This window comes from Capra hircus, chromosome 20 (assembly GCF_001704415.2).
Source record: "Capra hircus breed San Clemente chromosome 20, ASM170441v1, whole genome shotgun sequence".
Classification (NCBI taxonomy): Eukaryota; Metazoa; Chordata; class Mammalia; order Artiodactyla; family Bovidae; genus Capra; species Capra hircus.
In genome coordinates, this window is record NC_030827.1 from 70,773,778 (window position 1) to 70,789,297 (window position 15,520).

Genomic DNA, 15,520 nt, shown 5'->3' on the forward strand with positions numbered 1-15,520 from the left:
TGCGGCGGGAGCCCCCGGCCTGGCGAGCGAGCATCAGCCAAGATAATTTGAAGTGAAATTTTCATTTTGACAGTAAACCCCTCAATTTCTAAAGGCTCCGCGCTCCGAGAGCTCGCTGGCAGGGGGAGGCTTTGCAGAAAGCCCACGTCTTAGACTGAAAAGGGCAAAAGAACTCGAATTAGTTGTAATAGATAAAAGGGCAAAAATAAAGAGTCAAGGGTACTTGACAGTAATAGCGAAAGTGGAGTCTCAGGGGAGATGCTGCGGTCGGGGCTGGGGCGCCAGGAATTTTAATGCGCGGCCGCCGTGCGCGCCCCCACCCCGCCTTAGACAAAGCCAGACATTTTCAGCTAAAACAAGGTTTCGCAGATGCAGGAGGCTTGGCTCGGCAAGACAGGAGCTGCGGAGCCAGAAACCCCAGGAACCCCAGGCTGGGGCTTCTGCGGGGCCCAGGCTGTGGGCCGCGCGCGGCTGGGCGCGCGTGCGCGCGCATTGGTCCGGCTGGGTCCGACTCTGGCTCCTTCCCGAGCGGGCCCTCGCGGGATCCAGCCCACGCGACTCCAGCATTCCCAGCCCGTTGCCTCAGGGACCCCAGGCCCCTGACATCGCCGGGGCGCAGAGGCCCCGCGTGTCCCCGCAGAACCCCCCAAGTGCAGGAGCCCTCAGGTCGTGGTGAAACTGGCTCACCGGGAGGGTTTATTGGAAACAGAGAAACTGTATGAAATAAAGACATCAAGCGGAGAGCCGGGATGCAGCCGCATCCCAGGGGCGACTGGCCCAAAAGATGCCCCAAAGCTGGAGTCGTCACGTAGACGCACACCCGTCATCTCTGGGGTGCACTCCGGCAGGGTCACTCACCCACCCTCTGGCTGATCTTCAGAGCAGGGTCGGGCTAGCGCAGGCGGGGCGGGAATGCATGTTTAGGCGCGGGCGCGGCGGGGCGAGGCCGCCGTCCGTGGGGCGGGGGGAAGCGCTTCCCTCCCAGGGAGGCCGTCAGAAGGGCGCGGGCCCGAAGCTCTCAGCTGCTCAGGCGTGGCGAATTCAAACACACCAAGGAGGGGACGCTAAATTAACGGCGCTCTTTACATAGAGCCCAAATAAAACTGTAATCAGCGGCGCGTTACTTTTCATTAAGCGAGTCTGACAGCGGCATACCCAGCCCCGACAGGGGAACAGGCTGGGGAAATATACTGCCCTCCCGCCGGCCCGCTAAGATAATTCCTTAAGCACCATTAACAGCTCTTAGCCGCGGGAAATGGGCTCCCTGAAAACGTCTCCAAATCTAAAAGCTTTATCGACCCTCCAGCCGCCACTGATGGCTCAATTTTTTTTCCTCTCTTCCTTTCCTTTTTTCTTTTTCTTTTTTTTTTTTTTTTAACTAAAGGGAGAGACGTCCAGCAAGGTAATGGAGTTTGACACGACACCTTCTTAACTAGAGAGAGAGGCAGGGAAGCCAGCCCTTAAATGATATTTAAAAGGCAACCAATTAAGATTTAAAGTGGTCTTCTCCTGAGATTATGCAAGGATTTATGCCACCTCCTTCCCCAGGCTCCAGGCCTGCGCTGCGGGGGCCTGGGCGCCCCGCTGCCTCTTCCCTCCTTCCCATCTCTCTCCGCCTCTCTTCTCCGTCTTCGCATCTGTCTCTCTCACTCCTTCCCAAAGAGAGAAGCTCTTCTGAGGCCCACGCTGTCTCGGCTCAAGGGTTCTTGGCTCGCCTCCTGCAAAGGGCCCGCTCTCCCGAAGCAGAGGACACCAGATTTTGAGGGAAACTGAGGCTGCCCAGCCCCCCGCCCAAGGCTGCGGGTCACTCGAGGCAGTGACGTAGGGGTGTCTGCGGCGGCGTAGGGGTGCAGGGCCGGCCGGTCCGCAGTGGATGTGCCTCCAAGGCAGGAGACAACCCACAGGAGAATAGAGGGGGCTGCCGCAAAGCCCGCGTCCCTACGGCTGCCCCGCGCTGAGCACTCAGAGCCCACCTCCCTGAGAGCTTAGGGGCTCAGACCCCGCCCCTCCCTCGCTTGGATGAAGCAGGAAAGTCCCCTCCCTGGGGGCGGCCTCGTGGGAAAGCCGCAAAGCCAGCAAGCAAGCACTGTGACCTCGCCTCCTGACCTCAGGCTCAGGTCTTTTAGGAGGTGAGGGGAAAAAAAGAAGAGAGGAGGGGGAGGGAGGGGAGGGGAGGGGGAAAGGGGGAGGGGGACTGGGGGGACGGGGAGGGGGGACGGGGGGGAGGGGAAGGGGAGGGGGGATGGGGATGGGGGAAGGGAGCAGAGAGGGGACCAGGGGAGGAGAGAGCTAGTGGGGAGAGTGCCTTCCAACATGAGCTTTCTGAAGAAACACTTGTGGGGAAAGTGCCTTGTGCCAAGAGGACTCTGGCTCTGGGTGAAGCCTGCAGGTTTATCTGAAGCCCCAGGACCAGACAACCGCCCCTCCCCGCACCAACAGACACACACACACACACACACACACACACACACACACACACCTGCTTCTCTGTCAGAGGCTCAGCTTACTGAAGGCTGGGGCATCAGCCCACTCAGGACTCTAAGAAGCAGGGCAGGAGACCCGTCTCCTCAGCCAGGGCTCAGGGAAGGCTCAGCAGGCCCCCACCCCCAAGTCTGACCAAGTCTGATCAGCAAGGGTGGAGAGCCAGCCTCAGGAGCCCCACCGGGTAAGAACCTTCATGAGCTGAGCTGAAGCCATAGGGCAGGAAGACGCCAAACACCCAGAGCAAGGGCAAGGCAGAGGAGGGGTTTCCACGCCGGCCTGGACCCTCACCTGTGCCTCACATGGGCACCAAGGCCCCGTTCCGGCCATGATTCTGCTTCTGCTGCAGCGAGTGGGCACCAGAGGCGCTGGGATCCCTCCGCCCCGGGGCCAGCGGATGGCTCGGGGTCAGGGCGGTGGGTCGCTGAGCCCCAGGGCAGCAGGGGTCCACACAAGCCCCTTCTTGTCCCTGGTGCACCACCTCCCTGGTTGAGCTGAGCAAGGGCCCCTCCACCAGCCCAGTTTGGGTTGCAGGGAGAGGTGGATTTGACAGGGCAGGGCTGGGGGGTAGTGTCCAGGCCAGGCCCCCGAAGGAGCAGTGCCCCTTTTAACCAGGGACAGGACACAAGTTGGGTGGAGGCTGGGGCCGGTTTGGGGAAAGCCTGGGGGGCGTGAGTGATCAGGGGCTCCCTTCTAGACCCCTGCTGCCCACCCCTGGGGCCCCGAAGCCCCCAGGTTGCTCAGGCAGGGCTGGTGCAGGCTGCCCGCTTGGATCTGAGAGGCTCCTGGCCTGGGTGCAGACTGGAGGAAAATACCCAGTAACCCAGCAAAATGGAGGCAGCAGGAGCAACCACAGGGCAGTGAGGACCTCCTGTCCCTCAGGGCCCCAGCGGGATGCGCCAGGGAAGAGTCCAGTGTCGGGGAGACTCACAGATAAGCCGGGAGAATTAGGAGCTTTTCTGGGGTTAGGCAAACGGGAGGGGGCCTGCGCATGCACGCACACGCGCTCACACGTGAGCACACAGGCACACCCAGGGCAGTGGAGGCTCCTGTGGCCGCAGGCTGGTCAGGCCTGTGGAGCCTGGCGTCACCCTGGACACATGCTCCTGGGGCCCCAACCCCGACTCTCCTGCCCAAGAGTTGCCATGCAACCCCCAGACCCTGACCCGGGTCACGGGACCTCACCCATCACATGGGGCTGCCATTCACGGTCGGACAGCAGATGGGACCTGATTAGTGAGTTTGAGACTTAACCTGCACCATCAGCTGAGGTTCAGAGCATCAGCCTGAGCAGTGGCTCCAGCCTTGCCGCAGCGCTCGGCGGGTCAGGAGCCTCGTTCATGTTGGCCCAGCAGGTGGGTCCCTGCATCCCTGACGGTGGCTCCTGGCGTCCCGAGCCAGCGACAGATCCTCCTGGGGGCGGGGCGGGTTCTGCACAAGTGCACATACGCACTGCCCTGGGTCCTCGGAGTCCACTCCGGGGGCGGGGGCTCACCTCCGCCTCTGATGCTCTGCGGTCTCGAGTGGACGCCCCTGTCTGTCCACGTTGGTGAGATCCAGCTTCCGGGTGTCTCTGTGAACCCAGGGTCTGCAGGAGCAGGTGGACACCGAGGACTGGGAGGACTCCCGAATGTAGGGGTCACCCCGACCTCCCCGGGTGGCACCAGCGGAAAAGAACTTGCCTGCCGAGGCAGGGCACATACGAGATGTGGGTTCCGGCCTTGGGTCGAGACCAGCTCCTGAAGAGAGACATGGCAGCCCTCTCCAGTGTTCCTGGAGAATCCCAGGGACAGAGGAGCCTGGTGGGCTACAGCCCATGGGACTGCAGAGTCAGACACGACTGAAGCGACTCGGCATGCACGCTGACCTTCCCACTTGGCACTCGGGTCGGTTGTCTGCATAGATAGATGTGGGAGGACCCCCTGGCCACCGGGGTGGGAGGCCTGCCCCAGGTCAGCCAGGGGGAGCAAGGGCATGAGCGCCGGCTGTCCTGCAGAGGACGGGACGGGCTTGTGCCAGGCAGGCCTGCCCACGGGGCCCAGGAGAGCACCCAGCCCTGGCAGGCAGGGTGCGGCCCAGGGGGCTCCACCTTCCCCTCTGGCCGCAGAGCTGGGATGCGGTGGCTGGAGGGGGCTGGGGTGTGAGGGTGCCACCCAAGGTCACCACAGAAGCCAAGTGAGCCCAGGACACAGACGGCTCGCTGCCGGCTGCAGGGGCTGCAGGGGCTCAGCGTGGAAAGGGGGCGAGGCCTCCCGTTTTCCACCTTCTCAGCAGTGACCCAGCGCCCAGCGCCCTGCACTGGGGGACTCCCAGGCTGAGCCTCAGGGCATCACGGGGCTGTGTCCCCGGAGCCTGGAGCCTGCGGTGAGCCCACCAGCTCCACATTCCTGCAGTCCGCTGGGAGAGGACTCGGCGGCCTCCCGGGAGCTGGCCCTTCCTCTTATTTTGGCTCCTGAATTGCTCTGCGCCCACAGTGCCTGAGGCAGGGGGGCGGGTGGACAGGGGTTATCTGTGAAGCTGCAGCTTTCACCCATTTCTGTCGTTCACCAACAAGGGGCGGCTGCAGGGGCGCCGAGAGGGCTGGCATGTGTGTGACTGTGTGCATCTGTCTACGTGTGCTTCCGGAAACCAGAGACCATTCACTTTATTCTTCTGGTTTCAAGTACAGAATAAGTTATTATCCTTGACACTGAGGGCTTCCCTGGGGGCTCAGCTGGTAGAGAATCCACCTGCAGTACAGGAGACCCCGGTTCAATTCCTGGGTCAGGAAGTTCCCCTGGAGAAGGGACAGGCTGCCCACTCCAGTCTTCTTGGACTTCCCTCGGGGCTCAGCTGGTAAAGAATCTGCCTGCAATGCGGGAGACCTGGGTTTGATCCCTGGGTTGACAAGATCCCTGGAGGAGGGCATGGCAATGCACTCCAGCATTCTGGCCTGGAGAATCCCATGGACTGTATAGCCCATGGGGTCGCAAAGAGTCGGACATGACTTTCAGTTCTTTCTCTTTCTGGTGGCTCAGATGGTAAAGAATCCGCCTGTCAATGCAGGAGACTGGGGTTCGATCCCTGGGTCGGGAAGACCCCCTGGAGGAGGGCATGGCAACCCACTCCAGTGTTCTTGCCTGGGGAATCCCACAGACAGAGGAGCCTGGTGGGCTACAGTCCATGGGGTCACAGAGAGTCGGACACGACTGAGTGACTGACATAAATACACACGGAGAAAAGCACGTCAGGCTCTCTCATCACAGTGCTGCGCTGGGACATTGTTTCTGCTTTTATTTTGCACACTTGCCTGACTTCTCACTGAAGCCAGAAAAGAAGTGACCACAGCGGAGAAGTGGAGCCCTCGGGCCCAGACCTGCCACCAGAACAGGCCCTGGGCCTGGGCAGCGCCGACGACCAGGACCACCCAAGGCCTGGGGCCCCCTCTTCAAGGCTGCTCTGAAAGGGGACGGGGTAACGTGCTCCCTGTGAAGTGACAGCTACAGTTCGCTGCCCAGGACGCCGCCCTCCCAGGATTTCGGCTCAGCAGGCAAGTGAGGCCAGGGGCTGGGGGCCGCCAGACCTGGGCACTGTGTGCGGCCCACGGTCACACCACTCAGGGCCACGGAGCCCCAGCCTGTGTGCAAGGCCGAGCAGTTGTCACCTTGCCCAGCACGCAGGGCCCAGCTGGGGTATCAGGCCTCTTCCGGGCCGTTGGGGTTTTAGAACAGACAGGTCCTTGTCAGACCAAGGCTTTGTCCAAGCCAACGGGCAGGACTATGTTACATCTGGAGGGTCTTCCGTGTGCACGACCCTGGGGAGGCAGGGGAAGGAGAGAGCAGCCTCACGCTGGGGGAACCCAAGCCCCTGCCCTGCCCCAGCCTGCACGGGGCACCGCCGTTTGCACGCACCAGCCCCAGAAGGGTCCAGGTGAGCATGCTCCTGAGAGGGTGGGAAAGCAGAAAGGAGGCCTGGATTTCCAGAAGGCAGTGGTGGCGGGAGGCAGAGGGGAGAGGCAGGAGGCTGGGACACCCTACAAGTCAGGGCTGGGCCACCGAGGGGAGGTCTGCAGCGTAGGACTGACGGGGGACCCCCAGGAGGTCCCGCCTTCATGGAAGCACGCTCTGTACCTAATAACCATCCAGGGCCTCCTCTGGGGACAGAAGTCCCGGTAGCTTCCTGATCTGATGAAGGGCGCCCTCCCGCCGTGGGAAACGGAGCCCTGGCGGTTGGTTTTCGCTCAAGGTAACAAAGTAATCGTTGGCTATCAGCCGCGGTCATCGGCAGCCTGGTACCTGCGCGGGGTGATCTGATGGCCCGCGGGCTGTGTGCTCTCCAGAGCATGGGGACTGGATGCTGGGGGCCCCCAGGCCCCGCATTCCCCGTCCGGATCTCCTAAGGGCCTGGAGCGTCTGCACCACCCGAACGAAGCCCTTATCACAAGTAGCAGAAAGGTCACAATTCCTGGAAACCAGAGACAAAGGCTGGGCCCGCCACAGGGCAGTGAGGTCCCGCGCAGCTGAACTGGGCCCCGCGACCTCTGACATGAAAGGCATGGCGTTGGGAGGGGCCGGGAGGGCAGAAGACCGCAGGACGGGGCTGGGCCCCCCACACTCCAGGTGTTTCTCCCCCCTCCCTGTGGACCCCCTCCTTCCCAAAAGGTCCTGTGCCTCTTATCACCTGCCGAGACTGGGAAACCTGGAAGCCGCCTCAAACCCCGGGAACGCCCAGGGTCCGGGGCACGCTTGACCCGGTAGGGACGGCCGTGCACACAGAGAGACCTGTGAGCCCGTGGTCACTGGGGAACATGCCCGACGGGGCCGCGAGGGCACCAGGCTGGGCTGGCAGGCACACAGTGGCAGTTCAGGGCGTGTTTCCGAGGGTGGCTGCCTGACGCTGCATCCGGGACGCCTGGCATCAGTTCGAGAGCCTGAGAGCTGCTCCAGGTTGTGACCAGCCGATGGAACCGTGGGCGGGGTGGAGGCTGGCGTGAAATGACGTCAGAGCACTGGCCGGCAAGGACCCCAGGGCTGAGGGCGCCAGAAACGCCGCAGCAGGGAGTTACCGTGCAGTTCACCGTCTGGCCAGAGAAGGTCCTTCCGCAATGTGTCAGGAGCCACGGACAGTGACAGCCCCTCCTCCCAGACTCTACCACGCTGCTCCCTGCAGGCCGCCTCAGCCGGGCCCCACCCCACGGGGGTGGGTCCCAGAGGGGTCAGGATCGGGCCACTCTTGGCCGCAAGAAACGGGGCTGATGTGGGACTCGGGTGGGTAGCAAGCCTGCCCCAACCCACCTGGCCCACAGAGATCCTTGACGACACCAGTGAATCTCGGCGTTCCTAGGACTCAAACACCCACCAACTCAAATCTTCCTCAACTTTTATAATGAAAGGGACAGTGCCAGAACCACAAATCTACCCCCAGCCTTCCCGAGAGGGACCCTGTGGGGGCTGTTCCAGGGAGGACACATCCAGGCCTCCTGAGGACTTCTAGACAGTTGGCTGGTGAAAAGTGAAATGAAAAAGAAGTGAAAATGTTAGTCCGTCAGTCGCATCTGAGTCTTGGCACCCCTGTGGACTGTAGCCCACCAGGCCCCTCTGCCAGTGGGTCTCTGCAGGCAAGAGTGCTGGAGTGGGCATTCCCTTCTGCGGGGGCCTTCCCGACCCAGGGGTTAAGCCCACACCTCCTGCATTGCAGAGGGGTTCTTTACCATCTGAGCCACCAGGACAGATGGTCAGAACTGACACTGATTCCCAGGAACCCAGGACACACGGGGGCAGTGGGGGACGTTGGACTGGGCAGTGCAGGGGTGGTGGGAGGCAGTAGGCTCTCGTGAGCACAGCGACGCCCTGCCTCCTCATTCGCTGCCCCCAACCCTCTCCGACAGCTCACCAGCTCTGCCAAGGACAGACGGCCCCAAGGCACCCTGCACTGGTCAGACTGCCGTGTGACCCTGCGCACACGACCTCCCGGACATGCTTCTGTGTTGGAAGAACTACCCTTAAACTGCCCCCCGGCCCCGCCCACGTCCCTTCCCATTGCTGGCCGAGGGGCAGGTTCAGCGGTGACGCACGTCCAGCAGGAATGTCCAGCCCTGGGCACCGGCCATTCCTCCCATCTCGGATGGTCACTGCAGACGCCTCTGCTGAGAACCAGGAGGACATGGGGGCATCTAATCGGATAAAAATCACATGTGATGCCCTCCCTGGGAGCAGAATCTGGGCAGAGTTTTCCAGCTGCTTCTTATGCGCATCTTTGCAATTACTTCTCTCTAGCGGTCAACAACACTGACCCCAGAAAGGCAGCAGGGTGGGGGGCCTCCTAGGACCTGCCCGCCTGTCTGGCCATGCCACCCTCTCTGCCCTCCCCAGGTGGGGGCTGGGAGCGAGGCCCAGTGCATCCCTCTGGGCTCCTCAAACCCAGTCAGCGGGCAGACCCAGTGACCGCCTCCCCCGTAGCAAGCCCCTCTCCCACCGTCCAGTGTCAGGAGGAGCCCCACAGGACCGCATCTCCTCCTGTGGGAATCCCGCAGCGTCTGCCTGACTCTGACCTTCACCACAGACCCTGCAAGGGCCCAGCAGCCTGGCCGCGTGGGCGTGCGGTGGGGCCAGCCATGCGGGCTCTCCAGGACACCGAGGTGGTCCAGATCGTCCCCGCCATGTTGGAGCCCTTGGTGGTGCTTCTGACTTACTTTCTTGAGCAGCTGGTGTGGTTTTGGGGCTTCGGCCAGGACGGGCTACGTGAGACGTGATGCCCAGGGTGGGGATGCCAGGCAGGGTCCGTGGAGGCTGTCTTCCTGCCCTCAGGGGGGCCGTGGGCCCAGGGCACCGCTGGGGGAGGGCTCCTGCAGCTGACCCCCGCTTGTCCCACACCAGGGAAACGTCCAGAGTCACACTTGGTCGCTTGGGTTGCCTCTAGGTCTCCAGGAGGCTCTGACTGCAGCATGTCTTCAGGGGCGTGGGCTGACCTGCCCCAGACTGTCTTCCCAAGGATCTGTGCAGCCAGCCAAGGCCTCCATCCACCACCCCTGGGATCCCCGGGCCACCTCCTTCTCGGGCGCCCTGCACCTCCTCCCTGCCTCCGCACCTCGGTGATGGTGCTGCTCTGAGGACCCTCGTCCATGACACCCTGCAGACAGGGGCTCCCCACCTACACCCCCGCTCCCTGCACGTAGACGGACCCCGCCCACTGCCCCCTGCACACTGAGGGACCCGGCCCTCCCAGCAGTGCCCCCACCCCACCCTGGGTGCTCTAGCTCTGAGCTGCCCTCTCTGCCGCCCGGGGCTGCTCTGGACACAGCTGTCCAGTCCGGATGCCTGAAGGCAGAGACGGCTCGCAGTCTGTCCTTGGGTAGGACCCTCACAGACAGGCCGGGTCGGGGCAGGGAGGGGTCAGGAGGAGAAACTGGGCAGAAGGGAAGGGCCAGCGGGTGCCTGTCGATGCCCACCCAGGGTCTTCCAGCTGGCAGCCTGTGTGACCCTGTGGGCTGATGCACCCAGAACCCCCAGCCCTGCGAGGGCGGAAGAGGGGAAGGAGCCCTTCCCAAGCATACATCCAGCCTCCTGTGAGGGTGTCCGCGCCAGCCTGGGAGCCCTGCCAGGGAGGAAGGAGGACTGAGGGGAGCTGGGTGCCTGCAGAGGGACACAGACGACTTGAGAGGGCGCCCAGGAGGTGCCACCCCCACGTCCCGAGCCCGGCTCCCCAGGCGTAGGGCGAGCATCGTCACCTGCAGCCCGAGGGAGGCGCCTGCAGACACGGCCCTGCCCCCTCAGCCCCCACCCCCTCCACAGGCCCTAGGGTGGGCTGGCGACCCCAAGACCCCCGCACCAGCTCGAGGGGCAGGGCTCTCCATGCACCGGCTGGAAACTCAGGCAGGCAGAGGGGCTCCCGTCTCCTGAGGGGTCGCGCTGCCCCTTCCAGCAGATGGCTCCCCACTGCGGTGAGCTCGGGCTTCCCTGTGGCTCAGCTGGTGAAGAGTCCGCCGCAGTGCTGGAGACCCAGGTTCGACCCCTGGGTTGAGCAGAGCCCCTGGAGGAGGGAAAGGCTACCCACTCCAGTACTCCGGCCTGGAGAATCCCGTGGACCGTATAGTCCTTGAGATCTCGAAGAGTCGGACACGACTGAACGACTTTCACTTCACTTCTCTCCCAGCAGATGAGCCGAAACCAGCACCCTAACCTTGGCTCGCCCTCCCATCCCACCCAACCCCAGGTGTGCAGGCGTCTGCTGACCTTCGCTGGGACAGAGAGCCGTGGGGGGCGTCTGCACCGCTACAAATTCAGACTGGACAGCCCCAGGTCCCACGCATCCCACCCACGGGGCTGAGCTCGGTGGACCGCTGGGCCCAGTGCTGCAGGGCAGTCGGACCCCGCTGGACCACGACGGGCATTCAGGGCAGATGCACCTACGGACCCCGCAATGCCATGGCGTCGTCTCCCGGGAGCTGGGCCAGGGGGACGTCAAGGGCACAGCCGTCCTGCACAGATGCAGTGGCCCCACAGAAAGGAAGATGCATGGCTTGCGACCAGCCGGGGCAGGGCTCACTCTCGGAGACTCAGCTGGCCCTGGGGGCGGGGACTGAAGTCTCCCCCAGCCATCTTCCAAGGAGTCTAGAGCCTTCCTTTCGTGTGGGACAGGGTCCTGTGTTCTGTCTGTCCCAAGGCCCTGGGCTCTGTCGTCCTGAGCGCCCCCCCACACACACCAACAGTACCACTCCGAGGAGGTGGCCGGCCAGCCGTGCAGGGGGGCCCTGGTCTGGGTGCAAGCCTGTGAGGACCGTGTGGGTGAGCCCCTCAGGACGCCCCCCTCCGAGCGCCCTGGTAGTAGCCCCCTCGGTCCCCCTCATCCCTGCGACCAGAGTCCTCAGAGCACTGGGCTGGGGGATGGGGACGTGGGTCCTCCCAGGCGCCCTGCAGATGGCCGGTGACGGATGTGGGCAGCAGCCCTGCCCGGGAGATGTCTCACAGAGCCGGACCTCGCAGCCCCACTCCTTGCTCGCGGCTTATCAGGAGAATTCCGGCTTAACAATACAGCTTTAGATAAACAGGGGTCACAGAGCAGCGATTCGTCTTTTCTTCCTCCCTTTCTAAGCGTCAGAAGCCTTTCAGTCTCAGGGGCTGTCTTCACGAGAGTCGTGTTTATGTCAGAAGGAAGTAAATGTGGCCCCCACACTCCCAGCTTTTCATCTCTCCTGAGCCTCCCCTCACCCCACCGCAGGCCGTCCACCTTACCAGAGGGTTCTGTTTCAAGGCCCACCCTGTGTCCATGGCACTCGGCTCAGAACCCTGTCCTCTAAGAATCTGCTCTGCCTTCCCTTCCCCGGCCCAGAGGACGCGCACGGCCCAAGCAGTATTTCTAATTTGAACTTTGTTGTGTAATTATGGTGTGAAACATATTATTTTTCCCTTTATTTTCCCCCTCTCGGTTACGGCACATTTTATTGCATAAATAAATTACACATCCCGTACTTCATGCCGCACAGCCTGCACACCAATTAAACCTGAGGTTGACACAGCCCAAGCACAATTACGTGTAGTCTGCAGAGTGAAATGGCCATTTATTTCCTCTGCACTAATAGTACCGTTTAGCTACACGGTGGTGCTGAGTCTGGGCAGGGGCCCTGCAGGAGCGATTTACCGGCTCCGAGCGGGAGGCCTGGCGGCCCGCGGCCTCATGTCCTGGGGGCCGGCGTGCCACACACACGGGACCCCAGACCTGACGAAGCTGCCCTGTGGGCCTGAGGGCAAGCTCTGCAGGGCTGGGTGCTCACGCAGAGGGGAGGCAGCCCCCCATGCTTTCCCCCAGGGGGCAAGCCCGCCCCACAGCCCCCGAGCAGCTCGCTGAGGGGGGCCACCCGTGTGTCCTGCAGAGGAAGACGGGCTGCCCTTTGCCTCATCTCAAGACATCTCACAGGTGCAGAGAAAGTGCTTCTCCTCAGAGCTGCTCAAACCCTCCATGCCTACACCTTCCCCTCCCAGGACACCCTCTGGGACAGCTTCACGGGAGACCCGACGTGGAGGAAGAGGGGCCTCCACGGGCTCTGATTAAATCCCAGGCAAACTGGCCAGTGTCCCCCAGGGCCGAGGAGTCAGAACCGCGGACACTCAGGCAGTGGGAAAGTCCGTCCAAAGGGCGGAACTGGACGCCCCGAGCGCCCTCCCGAGGCCTGGAAGAAGGCAACCTGCTTCCCTCAGGCCAGCCTGCCCTGCAGAGTCAATAGGACCTGAGTCGCCCACAGCCCACGCCAGTCAGGTTGCCCCCGCAGCCCGCCAAGGGTGTCAGCCTTCCTTCGGGGATCCTCTTCCAGGAGAAGACAGCTCTGTATCTCGGGACCGCAGCGAGCGTCTCGGGGTCCCACGGAGGCTGCCCTCCTGCCCGGGAAACACCCACCACACTCGGGACACAACCAGACACCGCCAGCACTGCGGAGGCCCACTCTCCTCCAGCTGCCCTTGAGGAGGGGGCTGCCGGTCACTCACCTCTCACGTGACCAGAATCGCCCAGCAAGGATGTTTGGGGGCTGACCCAGGCGGGTGGGTGAGGTCTGGGCAGTGCCTGCCTCAGGACAGGCCTTTGCGGGCATCCCTGCTCCTTGCCCAGGCCAGCAGGAGGCCCCGCCTGTTCCCCAGCTCCCCACCTGGAGCCCCCCAGTACACTCCACCCGCCAAGGACCGCCCCAATGCCCAGCCCAGCCCAGGCACCACGCCAGCCCTCCAGGCCACCAGCAGGCATGTGTCGGCCAGCCAGCGGTCACTCTGGGCTATCGTCCTCTCCTTCGACTCCTGTGTCTTGGGGACAGGGCCCTCCGTCCATTGGGGCCTTGGGCCTGGCAGAAGCTGTCCAGAGCTGAATCTCACTTTCCAGCTGGGCCATGGGTCGGACGCAGAGCCGGCGCGGCGTGGGGTCCGTGACAGCAATGGCCGCGTGGGGGCCCAGCCCTGGTGTGGGGACTGCTCCTCCAAGGGCTCAGCCCGCCAGGGGACCAGCTGACTGTGGGAGGCGCTCAGGGTGCCCACTCACCTGCAGGGTGAGGGAGGCGGACCATCCTGGAAGGTGGAGGCGAGAGCCCAGCGGAAGTCCTGCCCCCGAGCCCCCCGCTTGCCCGGGGGAATCGGGAATGAGGAAACGGACCCAGGGGCAGTCCTCCTGGCCCCTCAGAGACCCCAGTGCAGGGTTCCCAGAATGGAGGAAGGGGCTCCGTTGGCCTCAGGGTGGGACAGGGAGACAGGACGAGTGAGCACATCCCCTCTGCTGTGCCAGCGGGCTCGCGTGTCCCTGGGTCTGCCCCGGCCAGGCTCCCGGGCAGCAGGGTGGGCCTCACCTCCTGAACACCCTACCTTCCACATGGAGGCATCACTGTGTGGTGTCAGGGGTGGGCGCTGTGCTGGGTTCCAGACTCGCTGAGCGGGTGGGCCTGAGTCTTGGAGAGAACCTATTCTTGATCAACTCAAAGGGAAAATAAGCGTGCCAGCCCCGCCCCGTGCCTGGAGCCACCCCCCGGAGCTCTGTGAGGAAACCAGGGGAACTGATTTTATGTCCTGAACTGCCCAGAGGAGGGCAGAGGCGGGGTGGGGCTGCTGTGGGCATCCGTCCTGAGAGGAAGTTCGGGGTCCCAGGGCAGGCCTGCGAGGAACCATGTCTCCCACGGGAAGCCTGGGAGGCAGAGGCAGATGCAAGCGGCCGGGGGAAACTTAAACACGCACTTGCTGAGTGACAGAGGTGCCTCCGAGCAGGCACCAGGCTGCAGAGACCGGCCGGCAACACCTGGAGACGGCACAGCCACAGGGGCAGCAGAAGAGCAGGGGTCGCCATGGGGACAGGGCGGGCACCATGGGGCGGTGCGCAGGGGCCTCCAGTCCAGTCCAGTCGCTCAGTCGTGTCCGACCTGCGACCCCATTGATTGCAGCACGCCAGGCCTCCCTGTCCACCACTAACTCCCGGAGTTCACCCAAACCCATGTCCATCGAGTCGATGATGCCATCCAGCCATCTCGTCCTCTGTCGTCCCCTTCTCCTCCTGCCCTCAACCTTTCCCAGCATCAGGATCTTTTCAAATGACTCAACTCTTCGCATGAGGTGGCCAAAGTATTGGAGTTTCAGCTTCAATATCAGTCCTTCCAATGAACACCTAGGACTGATCTCCTTTAGGATGGACTGGTTGGATCTCCTTGCAAGTCCAAGGGACTCTCAAGAGTCTTCTCCAACACCAGAGTCCAGAAGCATCAATTCTTCTGGACTTTAGGCAGTGACAGCGCTCTGTGTGATGCTTTGAGGGGCCTCACGTCCTTACACATTTGTCCAGGCCCGTGGTTCTTGCCTGAAGAATCCCAGGGACAGGGGAGCCTGGTGGGCTGCAGTCCATGGGGTCGCACAGAGTCGGACACGACTGAAGCAGCTTAGCAGCAGCAGCAGCAGAGGAGAAGGCAATGGCACCCCACTCCAGTACTCTTGCCTGAAGAATCCCAGGGACAGGGGATCATGGTGGGCTGCAGTCCATGGGGTCGCTAGGAGTCGGACATGACTGAGCAACTTCACTTCGACTTTTCACTTTCCTGCATTGGAGAAGGAAATGGCAACCCACTCCAGCGTTCTTGCCTGGAGAATCCCAGGGACGGGGGAGCCTGGTGGGCTGCCATCTATGGTGTCGCAGAGTCGGACACGACTGAAGCGACTTAGCAGCAGCAGCAGCAGTCCAAGGCACAGCAGGAGTGGACGCGGCGTGAACTCTGACTCGGGACCCTGCGTCGTCGGCTCATCGGTGGTGACGCTGGTCCCAGCCCAGGGCTGGTGACGCAGCAGAGGGGCGGGGCAGTGGGTGGGGCTCTGCACTTCCTGATCATTTTACTGGCAAATCTAAAACTTCAAAAAATAGAGTCTATCAGTTTTTCTTTTTCTAATAAAAAGAAAGGAGAAACAAGGTAGCGTCATCTGATGGAACCCACATTCTCGCTCCTCTTCCTGTAGCGAAGCCTGGTAAAATCAGCTTTCATTAATATTCGGGATTTCTAGTGTCCCATCAGCGTCAGGGAGAAACAGGACTGAGCCCAGGTGGTCCTCGGTCC